Genomic DNA, 12004 nt, shown 5'->3' with positions numbered 1-12004 from the left:
TGTCACTTATATACGCAAAAATGTAGCGCAGATCTCCGTTTTACACAATATTTTAAGGCACTGCAAGCAGCGGAATAAAAGTAAAACAGAAAATCCCTTGACACTGACAGCATTTGGAACCCTGGTGAAAATCGTAATTGCACCCACTGGTCCCCGGAACGATTCTCAACCGGTACCAGCTGGCCCCCACCGAACCCCAACGGAGCCCTCATTGGACCCCATTGGTTCCTATGGGAACTCAGCAGGAACTCAATGGGAACCAACCGGGAACCGCCCCAAAAACCACCAAGACCAGCTACGACCCCCACCATGGAAAGAATATACAACTTTGTACATATACTCAAGAAGAGGCATAAATTAACTGCTCAATAAAAAAAAAAAAAGAAGAAGAAGAAGAAGAAAAAAAAGAAAGAACCTAACACAACTCTTACTGCGTCCAAGCCAACATACCACAAATCTTTGCCGTTCGAGATCACAGATAGCGAGCGGGATCTTTTGAAGGATACAACCACACGGCTCCCGCAATCCCACTAGGCAGAAACCATGAAAACAGTCAGTCTGAATACGAAAATCTGTAAAGAGCCCATGATCACGGGATGAAAAATGCAATAAGAACACTCTTACGACACAAAGCCAAATTCCGACTCTACAACGGACGAAAAAAGACAACCGACCAATCAGCAAGTGGCGAAACTCAAATTACAATAGAAAGCACACTTTGAAGCACCAAAACACAAGCGCAAAAAAAAAAAGAAAAAGAAAAGCAAGAATTTAGTTAACCGTTTCTACTTGATATTTTCCCAAACCCATTCGTACACCTTACGTTTGGCAAATGTAATGGATGTTATATCCGGATCCACCGCAAACTTATTCAAGTAAAATGGAATGTAAAATTCCTTCGTTCATTTACCGTAGTTTATGCACTCTTGGCACGGCATAAGTTTCTATAGTGCGAAGGTCGCGTGTTTTGATATTCTTTGTTTTGAATGCACTATGGAAGAAATGGCTCGTGAGTACAATATTTAACATTCGTTTCTGCACTGTAAGTACTGAGTGCTGTATCATAATTTGTGCAATATCTTTACTCTGCGTGCTAGTTTCGTGAGCTATGTTTCGTGCAACCTTTTTTAATATTGCGTTTAAGACATTCAACTTATATTACGCTGCCCACCCAAAGATTGTTGCCCCGTATCTGAGTGTTGATTCCCCAAGTGCCTTATGTATGCTTCTGCGTAGTGCTACACTGCAGACTGATCTTAGTCTGTATATAACAGCGGAAACAGCTCTTAATCTTTTTCGCTAGGTATTCCATTTGGGATGTCCAAGTGAAGTGCTCATCAAAATACAATCCCAGATACTTCACGTTTTTAGGGACTTCGGGACAATTTCGGCAATTGTCGGTGTGCATATGTAAAGCTTGGAGGACACAACAATTTTCCTATGAGGACTGTGGAAGCAAATTAACCGGTTTTTTGTTTGTTAAGATAGATGAAATTGTTATTAAACCATGTCATGACTTTACAGACGTCTCGCTGCAGTAAGCCCACCCCTTTATTACATTTAGGTCCAGCCAGGATTAGTGCGGTGTCATCATCCTACTGATACATCATCATCATCATCATCATCATCATCATCATCATCATCATCATCATCATCATCGTCGTAGTCGTCGTCGTCATCATCATCAGCCTGATTATACCCACTGCAGGGCGAAGGCCTCTCCCATATTTCTCCACTTAACCCGGTTCTGTGCTAGCTGCATCCACTTGACCCCTGCGAACTTCTTAATCTCATCCGTCCACCTAACTTTCTGCCGCCCCCTGCTACGCTTTCCTTCCCTTGGAATCCAGTTTGTTACCCTCAGCGACCATCGGTTATCCTCTCTTCGCACTACATGTCCTGCCCATGTCCATTTCTTCTTAATTTCCACTAGAATGTCGGTAACTTGAGTTATTTCTCTGACCCACTCTGCACGCTTTCTATCTCTTAATGTTACCCCTACCATTTTTCGTTCCATAGCCCTCTGGGTTGTCCTCAACTTAAGTAGAACTCTCTTGGTTAGCCTCCACGTTTCAGCCCCATAGGTGAGTACAGGTAAGATGCAACTGTTGTATACTTTCCTCTTGAGCGATACCGGTAAGCTGCTAGTCATAATCTGCGAGTGCTTGCCAAATGCGCTCCATCCCAATCTTATTCTTCTTGTTATTTCCTTTTCATGGTCCGGATCTGCGGTTACTACCTGTCCTAAGTAGACATATTCGCCTACTACTTCCAGTATTTCGCTACCTAATGTAAACTGCTGTTCCTTCCCGAGGCTGTTGAACATTACCTTAGTCTTCTGCATATTGATTTTCAAGCCTACCTTTCTACTTTTTCTGTCTAGGTCATCAATCATTATTTGCAGTTCATCCCCCGAGTTGCTTAGCAAGGCAATGTCATCAGCAAATCGCAGATTACTGAGGTATTCTCCATCTACCCTTATCCCTAACTGCTCCCATTCCAAGTCTCTGAATACTTCCTCTAAACAAGCTGTGAATAGTACTGGGGAGATTGTGTCTCCTTGCCTAACACCTTTCTTTATGGGAATTTTGTTACTTTCTTTATGCAGAACTATGGTTGCTGTGCAGCCACTATATATATCTTCCAGCACTTTCACGTACGGCTCGTCTACCCCCTGATTTCGCAATGCCTGCATCACCGCCGAGGTTTCAACTGAGTTAAATGCTTTTTCGTAATCAATGAATGCTATGTATAAGGGCTGGTTATATTCCGAGCATTTTTCTATCACCTGATTGATGGTATGGATATGATCGATAGTAGAGTAATGTTTCCGAAACCCTGCTTGATCCTTTGCTTGATTGCAGTCTAAGGTTGTCCTGATTCTATTAGTGATTACCTTAGTAAATACCTTATACGTAACAGACAGTAAGCTGATTGGTCTGTAATTTTTAAGGTCCTTAGAGTCCCCTTTCTTGTGAATGAGGATAATGTTTGCGTTCTTCCATGGTTCCGGTACCGTCGATGACACCAGGCACTGCGTATACAGGGTGGCCAGTTTTTCTAGCACGATCCTCTCCAGCTGATTTCCCCCTTTTCATAGTTTCTAGTGCTTTCTTGACCTCGTCCTTCGTCACTGGTGGAACGTCTGACTGTTTTTCCCTACCGCCAAGCTCATTACGGTCCTGACTACTTTGGCTACTGTAGAGATCTGTATAGAACTCCTCGGCTACTTTGACTATCTTGTCCATATTATTGATGACGTAGCCCGCCTTGTCCCTTATCGCATACATCTGGTTTTTGCCTATGTCCAATTTCTTCTTTAACGCTTTAAGGCTTCCCCCCTTTTTTACAGCATGCTCAATTTTGTCCATGTTATACTGCCTTACATCGGCCACCTTGCGCTTATTGATTAGCTTTGATATCTCGGCCAATTCGATCTGGTCTGTTGGATTGGAAGCTTTCATACTCTGGCGTTTCTTAATCAAATCTTTCGTCTCCTTAGACAGCTTACCGGTATCCTCTCTAACTATCCTACCGCCTACTTCTACCGCGCACTCAGTAATGATATTTCTGAAATTATTGTTCCTTGCCTCTAGGGTAATGTCGCCATCCTCAGTTAGAGCTGAATACCTATTCTGTAGCGAGATCCTGAACTCTTCTGCCCTCCCCCTCACCGCTAATTCGTTGATGGGTTTCTTTCTTACTAATCTATTGCTGGTACATACTAGAATGTAGATGCTACTGCGTAATATCATTTATGTACAAACTAAAAAATAAGTGTCCTAGGACGGATCCTTGTGGAACACTATATTTTATGAGAAGTAAAGCACTGTTAACTCCAGTTATTCTAACAGCTTGCGGCCTGTCCTTGAAGTAGTCATCAAATAGCTGCCTGTATGGTCCACGGAATCCCATCAGATATAATTTTTCAATTAATAAACTATGGTCAGTAGTATAGAACGTTTTTTTGAGATCTAAGAAAAGCGCCAGTACGATTTTGTTACGGTCTATGGCTTTCTTCACATTCTCCGCAAAATCTTCAAGTAGTGTAGTGGTGCTTTTCCCACACACAAAACCTTTATATATTACTTTCTCTAGGATGCATTATAGACACGATAGAATGGCGATAGGTCTATAATTTAGACACTGTTGCTTGTCACCGTCTTTATAAGCAGGCCTTATTAATGATGCCTTCATTTGACATGGGATTTTACCAGGGCGCATGATTTCTGATAGTATGTAAAATATGACAGCTTCAAGCTTATCATAAATGATGATTAGGTCTCTAATCTGAATTCCATCATATCCTGGTGGCCTTGTTAGAGATAGCTTAGTAATATAACTTCTATGTCGGTGAGCTCAGTCATATATGCTGAATTAATATTTGAAAGAAGAACTATGCCCGTCTTCTGTGTATGGGTATCACGCTGTCGCAGAGATTCTGCTATATTGGCAAAATCATAGTTAAATTCATTGCTCAATTCTTCTAGTTTTCTACAGGGAAAGTGATTAGCGATTATTTCATCTATATTCCGTTTTTTTTTTCTGTTTTCCACTTAAAGAGTTAACAATATTAAAAGTTTTCCTTGCATCTCTTTTACAGTTATTTACTTGTTCTTTGAAGTAATTATTTCTCGCTATCCGTCTCATAGCTGTTAGCTTATTCCTGGTTTGTCAGTATTCTTCTTTTAAGCCTGCATTAGAGGGATCCGGTTTACACCTTTGCCATAAACGTTCCTTTAAGTAACTTGCTTTTATTATATCGTTGTTTATCCAAGGTTTCTCTGCCTGCTTTTTCTAACTATGGACAGTTTGTTCTGAGGCTCTGTAGATGACATGAAACTGCTCAACTAGTTGAGCGTGTGCATATGACTAAGATTCAGGAGCGAATCCCAGTCATATTTTACCAATTTGGCGATCAACTTTCTTGTTATCTAAAATAGTGTTATCTAACATATCTTTTAAACACTATGCTCGTCACTACCAAGAACTGTGGTGGTTACATAGTAGTGATCGGCTAATTTTTGTTTTATAATGCCAGAGCATGCTTTCATATCGACCATACGTGGATTAATATGATCGATGCATGAACGCACTAGTTTAGCTCCCAGAAATTCTTCCCTAGTAAAACCTGAAATAGTCATTTAAATACCGTAGCCAGTGAGAGCTGTTAGTAGTCAGATACACCATATTTGCCTATTGAGGAGGTATCAATATTAAAGTCAGCAACTAACATGACATTATGTTTGTTTAAGCACGCCAATTGCATCTGGAGTTCATTAATAAAGGCTTTCACATTCTTCCCAGGTGGTTTGTATACAGCACATATCACGAACGACAAATTAGGCCTTTAAAGTATGAGGGTGATTACTTCGGCTTCACTAAAAACCACTGAAGTTTTTCCATGAAGCCAAGAAATTTTTAACTTAGGTCCCCACCCCTCCTCCTTTTCTGTCATCCCTACAGAGCGAAATCCTTCGATTTGATATTACTGCACCGTGTCAATTTTAACGTTCACCTCTGTTAAAACAACATCTAAAAATGATATGCATTTATGCATATACTTTATAAAATGTCCCAATATTTCTGAAGGCTTCTGATGTTCACATATATTAAGTCAATGCAATTTTCTTCTGCTCCTTAATATAGTATAGCCTACGTGTTGTCCATTCATCTAGTGTGTCAAATTCCTGGCTCATGTTATGAGTGATAGAGTCTCCTCCGTTTCAACTCTAATTGCACTGGCTCCTTCATGCTTCCTCATAAATGTTTTCCCATTTTTCACCCATACACATTTGTACGACTTTTCTTTCGCTTGCTTCTTTACTAGCCACAGCAGGTTCTTTGAGTAGGCTGTCATGTTCCCGTTGATGAAAATATTGTCATCTCTCAGGAATGTTTTCTTGCTAATCCATTCATCTCTTGTCTGTGTGCTCAAGAATCTAACCAGTATAGGAGGTGTGTTGCCCGCTTTAGCTTTTATTCTGTGTATGCTTTCCACGCGTTCAGTCGTCGGATCCGCCAGTCCGAGACTTCCCGCTAGAACCGCAACTGCTCTTTCAGGTTTTCATTCCTGTTTTCTGGAATGCCATGTATGTCAATGTTTCTTCTACGAGAATATTCTTCTAGGCTCAGAAAGGACGACCTCAGGCGAGCTACCTCAAACTTTTTAGCCAAAAAGGCTATTTCTAGCGTTACAAACGTTTGCTTAATATCGTCTATTTCCTTTTTGTTGTTTTGAAGCATTTGAAACACGCTGTCTACTGCTCAGATATATGCTCCAAGGAAGTTTCCATTGTCTCCCTGTTCCTCTAGTTTTAACAGCACATCATCGTATTTCACCGCTTGAGCTTCAGTAGTCCGTTCGAATTTTTCTAGACGGTTCAGTACATCCGTAACCTTCTCTGTCAGTGTCGTTATGCAAGCCATCATGTCTCTGATTGATGGCTCCCGTTCTTGATCCACCTTCCCAGTATCAGAGTGACTGCCTCGTTTTTGTCTTGTTGCCCTAATAATGCCCTATGTGCAAGTTGGGCACGTCCAGCATTTACGTCGTTCTTAAACATCTTTTTCAAAGATGCTGTTGTTACACTCGAGCACTGACAAATGTGATACGAGTTCTGACAGATTAGACAGGTAATGTTATCTGACGTAAGCATGCAAGACACACATCTTTATCTTCCATTTCTGCTAAGCAGAGTGCAGTCCGGCGCACACAACCAAAACAGGCCAAGAAAACCCTTACCTAGAATGGCGCTGCTCGATGTGCGCACCGATGGACTCAATCCTGCGTCGCTCGCCGTCCGTCCAACTCGGTTCGTTGCTGCTTCTCAAAATGAAGTCACCGCTGCACCAAAAGTCACTGCCCGATGAGCAGCACACTGTTAATCCTTTCAGTTTACTGTTGCTTCTTCTTGAGGCTGGCTGATCCACCGCCGCATGCAGTGTCGAAAATGCCGCTTGCAGGCTCAGGCAGCTGCCGGCCCGCATCCACCTCCTAGAATGGCCAGATCATCAGCGCTGCTCGATGTGCGCCCCGCCGGAGTGGCGCTATACACCAATCCCTGCACAGCCGACCCCTCCGCTGAACATCAGTGTTTGGGCTCTGGCTGCAAAGTCTTTCACACTTCAGCGGCGCATCCCACAGTCAGTTCTAGAACGAGCCCTAATAGCTGGGATATTATAGTGCAGGCCTATATATGGTAACTTCATCTTTGCAAAGGAATGTTAATCGGACGATATTTTTCTGAAGGTTGTGATGAAATAAAACGGTGGACAAGCGTCTCGATGTTCACGTTTTTTTTTTCCAGCACAAATGAGCCATTATTATTGTGCATTGCTGCTACTTTATATCCGCATTTTCGGATTGGGCTCGTTAACGAAGTTTACACACTCCCCAGAATATGAACAAGACGATCCTCTGTTATCTTCATACTCTCGGCAAGATGAAATACGCTTGAGTGAACAAAAACACTTTTTTCTTCGCAAATGTGATATGTTTAGCACTCATTTCTGTTATATGGCTCGCGTAGTGGTTTCCCTTCAACCGTGGTTGTCGCAGTTGTTCCCCTTTCAGTTGAAATGGCGTAAATTTCTCGTATGGTTGCAGAGTAGGGGTAGGGCATTCAGGTGACCTCTTTGATGCAGGTCTCTTCGGACACGTGTGGGGACTTCACTTCGATTAATTTTCGGCCTGGATCACTAATGGCAGAAAAGAAATTTCTGGTAGTCATTATTTATCATCAGTTATTATTTATGTATGGTCTATAAAATAATAAATAGCTCCAATCTATTAGCCCACTTCAGTTAAATAAAAAAAAAGCCCTCTTTGAAGGCCAGCTGTCACACACACACACACACACACACACACACACACACACACACACACACACACACACACACACACACACACACACACACACACACACACACACACACACACACACACACACACGCACACACGCACACACACACACACACACACACACACGCACACACGCACACACGCACACACGCACACACGCACACACGCACACACGCACACACGCACACACGCACACACACACACACACACACACGCACACACACACACACACACACACACACACACACACACACACACACACACACACACACACACACACACACACACACACACACACACACACACACACACACACACACACACACACACACACACACACACACACACACACACACACACACACACACACACACACACACACACACACACACACACACACACACACACACACACACACACACACACACACACACACACACACACACACACACACACACACACACACACACACACACACACACACACACACACACACACACACAGGTATGATCTCAGACGACGCTGTGGCGGGTAAAACAGGATTGACGGGCCGGCCAGACGTCTCCACCTTCTACCTCCCCTTCAGCAGATGCCACATACTCTCACAAGATATTTTTATCACTAAGAAAAATAATTGATAAATGAATTAGACATCAGCTCCACATAAAATCATTCAAAATTTATCTCAAAGTAAATGTCATCCCTAAGGGACTTTCCATATCTCATACGCCTTCCATGCTTGATCTCTCGAATACAAATAGACGAGCATGGAACGCAGAGCAGCATAGCTCGTCATTAAAACTGCTCCAAATAACTATTAGACACTTAAAGAAACGCTGACATCGCTGAAACACGAGGAAAGGTGTGCGCTTGAGGGTATAATACTTTCTGCGTTGGAGTCCGAGGAACTTAAAGTCTTGAGTCTAAAAAATTTGCTGAGATCTGGGACATTAAATTCCATAAATTTTCACGAGATAACATCCCCTCCGAGGCAGTATACCACTCTGTCGTACGAAAGTCCAAGAACCGAAAAGTCACACTCGGGGACACCAACGAGCGCTCCAACACTCACCTTACTCCCACAATTAAAGACTAGACACCACTAATCGAAAAGATAGCATAATTAACCTCTCGAAAGCATCACTAACCAATGTGGAGGCATCGGTTCTATCCCGAGGTCTAAACTTTTGCCCAAGCGGAGGCCGCCACAATGAATACGAACTACTGAAGGACCTGGATAACTTCTCTCGTAAACACCGATTACAAGAATATTTTTTTTTGAACAACAAAGGCCCGCTAGCTTCCTTCCACCAACTCAAGAACAGTGGACACCCTCACCCGGAAGAGATAAACATCTTGACATATATATAAAGGCTGTAGAACAAGATATACTTCACGCTTTCGCAAAACACCCTGCCGGATCACCAAACCTCTCAAAAAACGAACGTGATGCTTTAGATACTTTGAACAAACCAAGCGATATCACTATCAAACCCGCAGACAAAGGAGAGGGCATAGTAATTTTGGATACTGAAAAATACATACAGGAAGGAAACCGCCAACCTAATAACACCCAATTTTACAAATCCCTCCTTGCAGACCCCACCGCTGAACATCAAAATACTATAACGACCACTCTGAACCAACTAACCCAGGAAGGAGAAATAATACCTCGAATAAACAAGGCGCTTACTGTAGCCAACCCGTTTCCGGGCCGGTTCTACATGCTCCCAAAAGTCCATAAAGAAAACAACCCAAGTAGACCAATAATTTCCGGCATCGGCACACTCACGGAACCCATCTCCGCTTACATAGACTCCCCTAATCAAACACATACCCCTCACTCACCCGTCCTATATACGCGATACCAGCCACTTTTTCGAAGAGTTAACGAAAGTAAATGCTCCCGAAGGCGCGCTACTTGTAACCCTAGATGTGGTTTCCCTCTACACTAATATTCCACAACCTTAGATATGCGGATGATACCACTTTAATGGCAGAAAGTGAAGTGGAACTCAAGAGACTTCTGATGCGCGTACAAGAAGAGAGTGAGAAGTTTGGGCTTAAACTGAACATTAAAAAGACGAAGATCATGGCGTCTTGCCCTATCAAGTCCTGGAGCATCAACGGACAAGAAGTGGAAGCTGTGACAGATTTTCTATTCTTAGGCGCCAAGATTACATCGGAAGGAGACTGCAGCCATGAAATAAGGAGACGCCTGCTTCTGGGAAAGAGAGCAATGGTTAGCCTTGACCGCCTAGTAAAGAGCAGAGACATTAGTCTACCAACCAAGATCCGTATAACCCGTGCTATGGTCTTTCCAGTTGTGATGTATGGATGCGAGAGTTGGACTGTGAAAAAGGCTGACCGCCGAAGAATTGACGCGTTTGAATTGTGGTGCTGGCGGAGACTCTTAAGAGTTCCTTGGACTGCCAGAAGATCAAATCAGTCGATATTGTCGACCATAAACCCTGACTGCTCATTGGAGGGTCAAATTCTAAAGTTAAAGCTCAGCTACTTTGGTCAACTGATGAGAAGAGAGGAGTCGCTGGAGAAAGATTTGATGTTGGGAAAGGTTGAGGGTCGCCGGAGAAGGGGTAGGCAGCGAACGCGATGGTTAGATGGCATTCTCGAGGCATTGCAGATGAAGCTATGTGATGTTAAGAAGATAGTGAGAGACCGGAAAGCGTGGCGTGACATGGTCCATAGGGTCACGAAGAGTCGGACACGACTGAACGCCTGAACTGAACTGAATATTCCACACGATGATGGCATCCAGGCCCTAGTCACAGCTTACGAAAAACACAGTAGTTAAGATTCCCTTAGCCCGAGAGCACTCATGACACTCACCAAGTTAGTATTAGAACTAAACTCATTCGATTTTAATAATAGCTATTACCTCCAAACAAGCGGCACGGCCATGGGAACTAAAATGGCACCAAATTACGCCAATATATTTATGCATCATATCGAGTCAAATTTCCTTTCCTCAAATCAGTTTAAACCGGCCTTTTACAAGCGATTCCTTGATGACATATTCATGATATGGACAGACACAGAAAACAACCTAAACCAGTTCGTTGCAGCAATTAACAACGCCCATCCAACTATATCTTTCACACACACCTTCTCAGCGCACGAAATAAACTTTCCGGACCTCACGATTCAAGTTGAAGGGGGCACACTACTCACTAGCGTCTACAAAAAAAAAAAAATACCACTGAGAGACAACAATACCTTCATTTTAAGAGCTGCCATCCACGACACTATCACCTACTCCCAAGCCCTTAGATTTAAGCGCATTCGCTCACGCCCTGAAGACTTTGAGGAAAACACCAACCGCCTGCGGATGGTCGTTAAAAACCAACGCTATCCGCCTCCTACCATAACGGCGCTATTAATAAGGTTACCAAACTAAGTCGCGAGAATATTGTCAGGAAACGTCAAATTGCACCTCTGAATCCTCACCCCTCAAACCTCATACTAGCTTTAAAAAATAACGCCCCTAACATCAATAAAATTTTGAAAAATCACTTTAATATTATTGAGCAGAGTGACCAACTCTTCAAAATTTCCCAAATTCTCCACGGGTAACCTACAGACGGCAAAAAAATATACAAAATTACGTAGTCCACACTAAAGTAAATAACGCACCTACCGCAGGTTGCCTACCTTTTGGCAAAAGTCGATGCCAGTTGTGCAAACACATGCAGACAACAAAACAGGCTAACAGCACACATTCCGCTTTCAAACATGACATTAAAGAAAACCATAACTGCGACTCGGGCAACGCAGTATACCTACTGGAATGTGGCCACTGCCAGATGCAATACATAGGTCAAACCAACACTTCCTTCAGAATCAGATTCAATAACAACCGCGCACACATCAAATCACTACCTAACCTTCCCCTATCCAAACACACTAATAAACTAAAAGTTACTCTACTACAAAGCAACTTCAGAACTAATCGTGAGCGTGAGCAACGTGAGTCATATCTTATTCAAAAATTTAACACAGTGGATTACGGCATAAATGAAGATGCGGGAATCCTTTCGGCCTTTCGGGGTCACTAACCCATCGAAGCATTTCAAGTAACATTCACTGTGAAGATGGCCTTAGACCTGCGCACCTGTGTTT

The sequence above is a fragment of the Amblyomma maculatum genome, chromosome 3 (genome assembly GCF_055883805.1).
Source record: "Amblyomma maculatum isolate TAMU_Amacu chromosome 3, ASM5588380v1, whole genome shotgun sequence".
In the NCBI taxonomy this organism is placed as follows: domain Eukaryota; kingdom Metazoa; phylum Arthropoda; class Arachnida; order Ixodida; family Ixodidae; genus Amblyomma; species Amblyomma maculatum.
Note: the sequence above shows the minus strand (reverse complement) of the source record.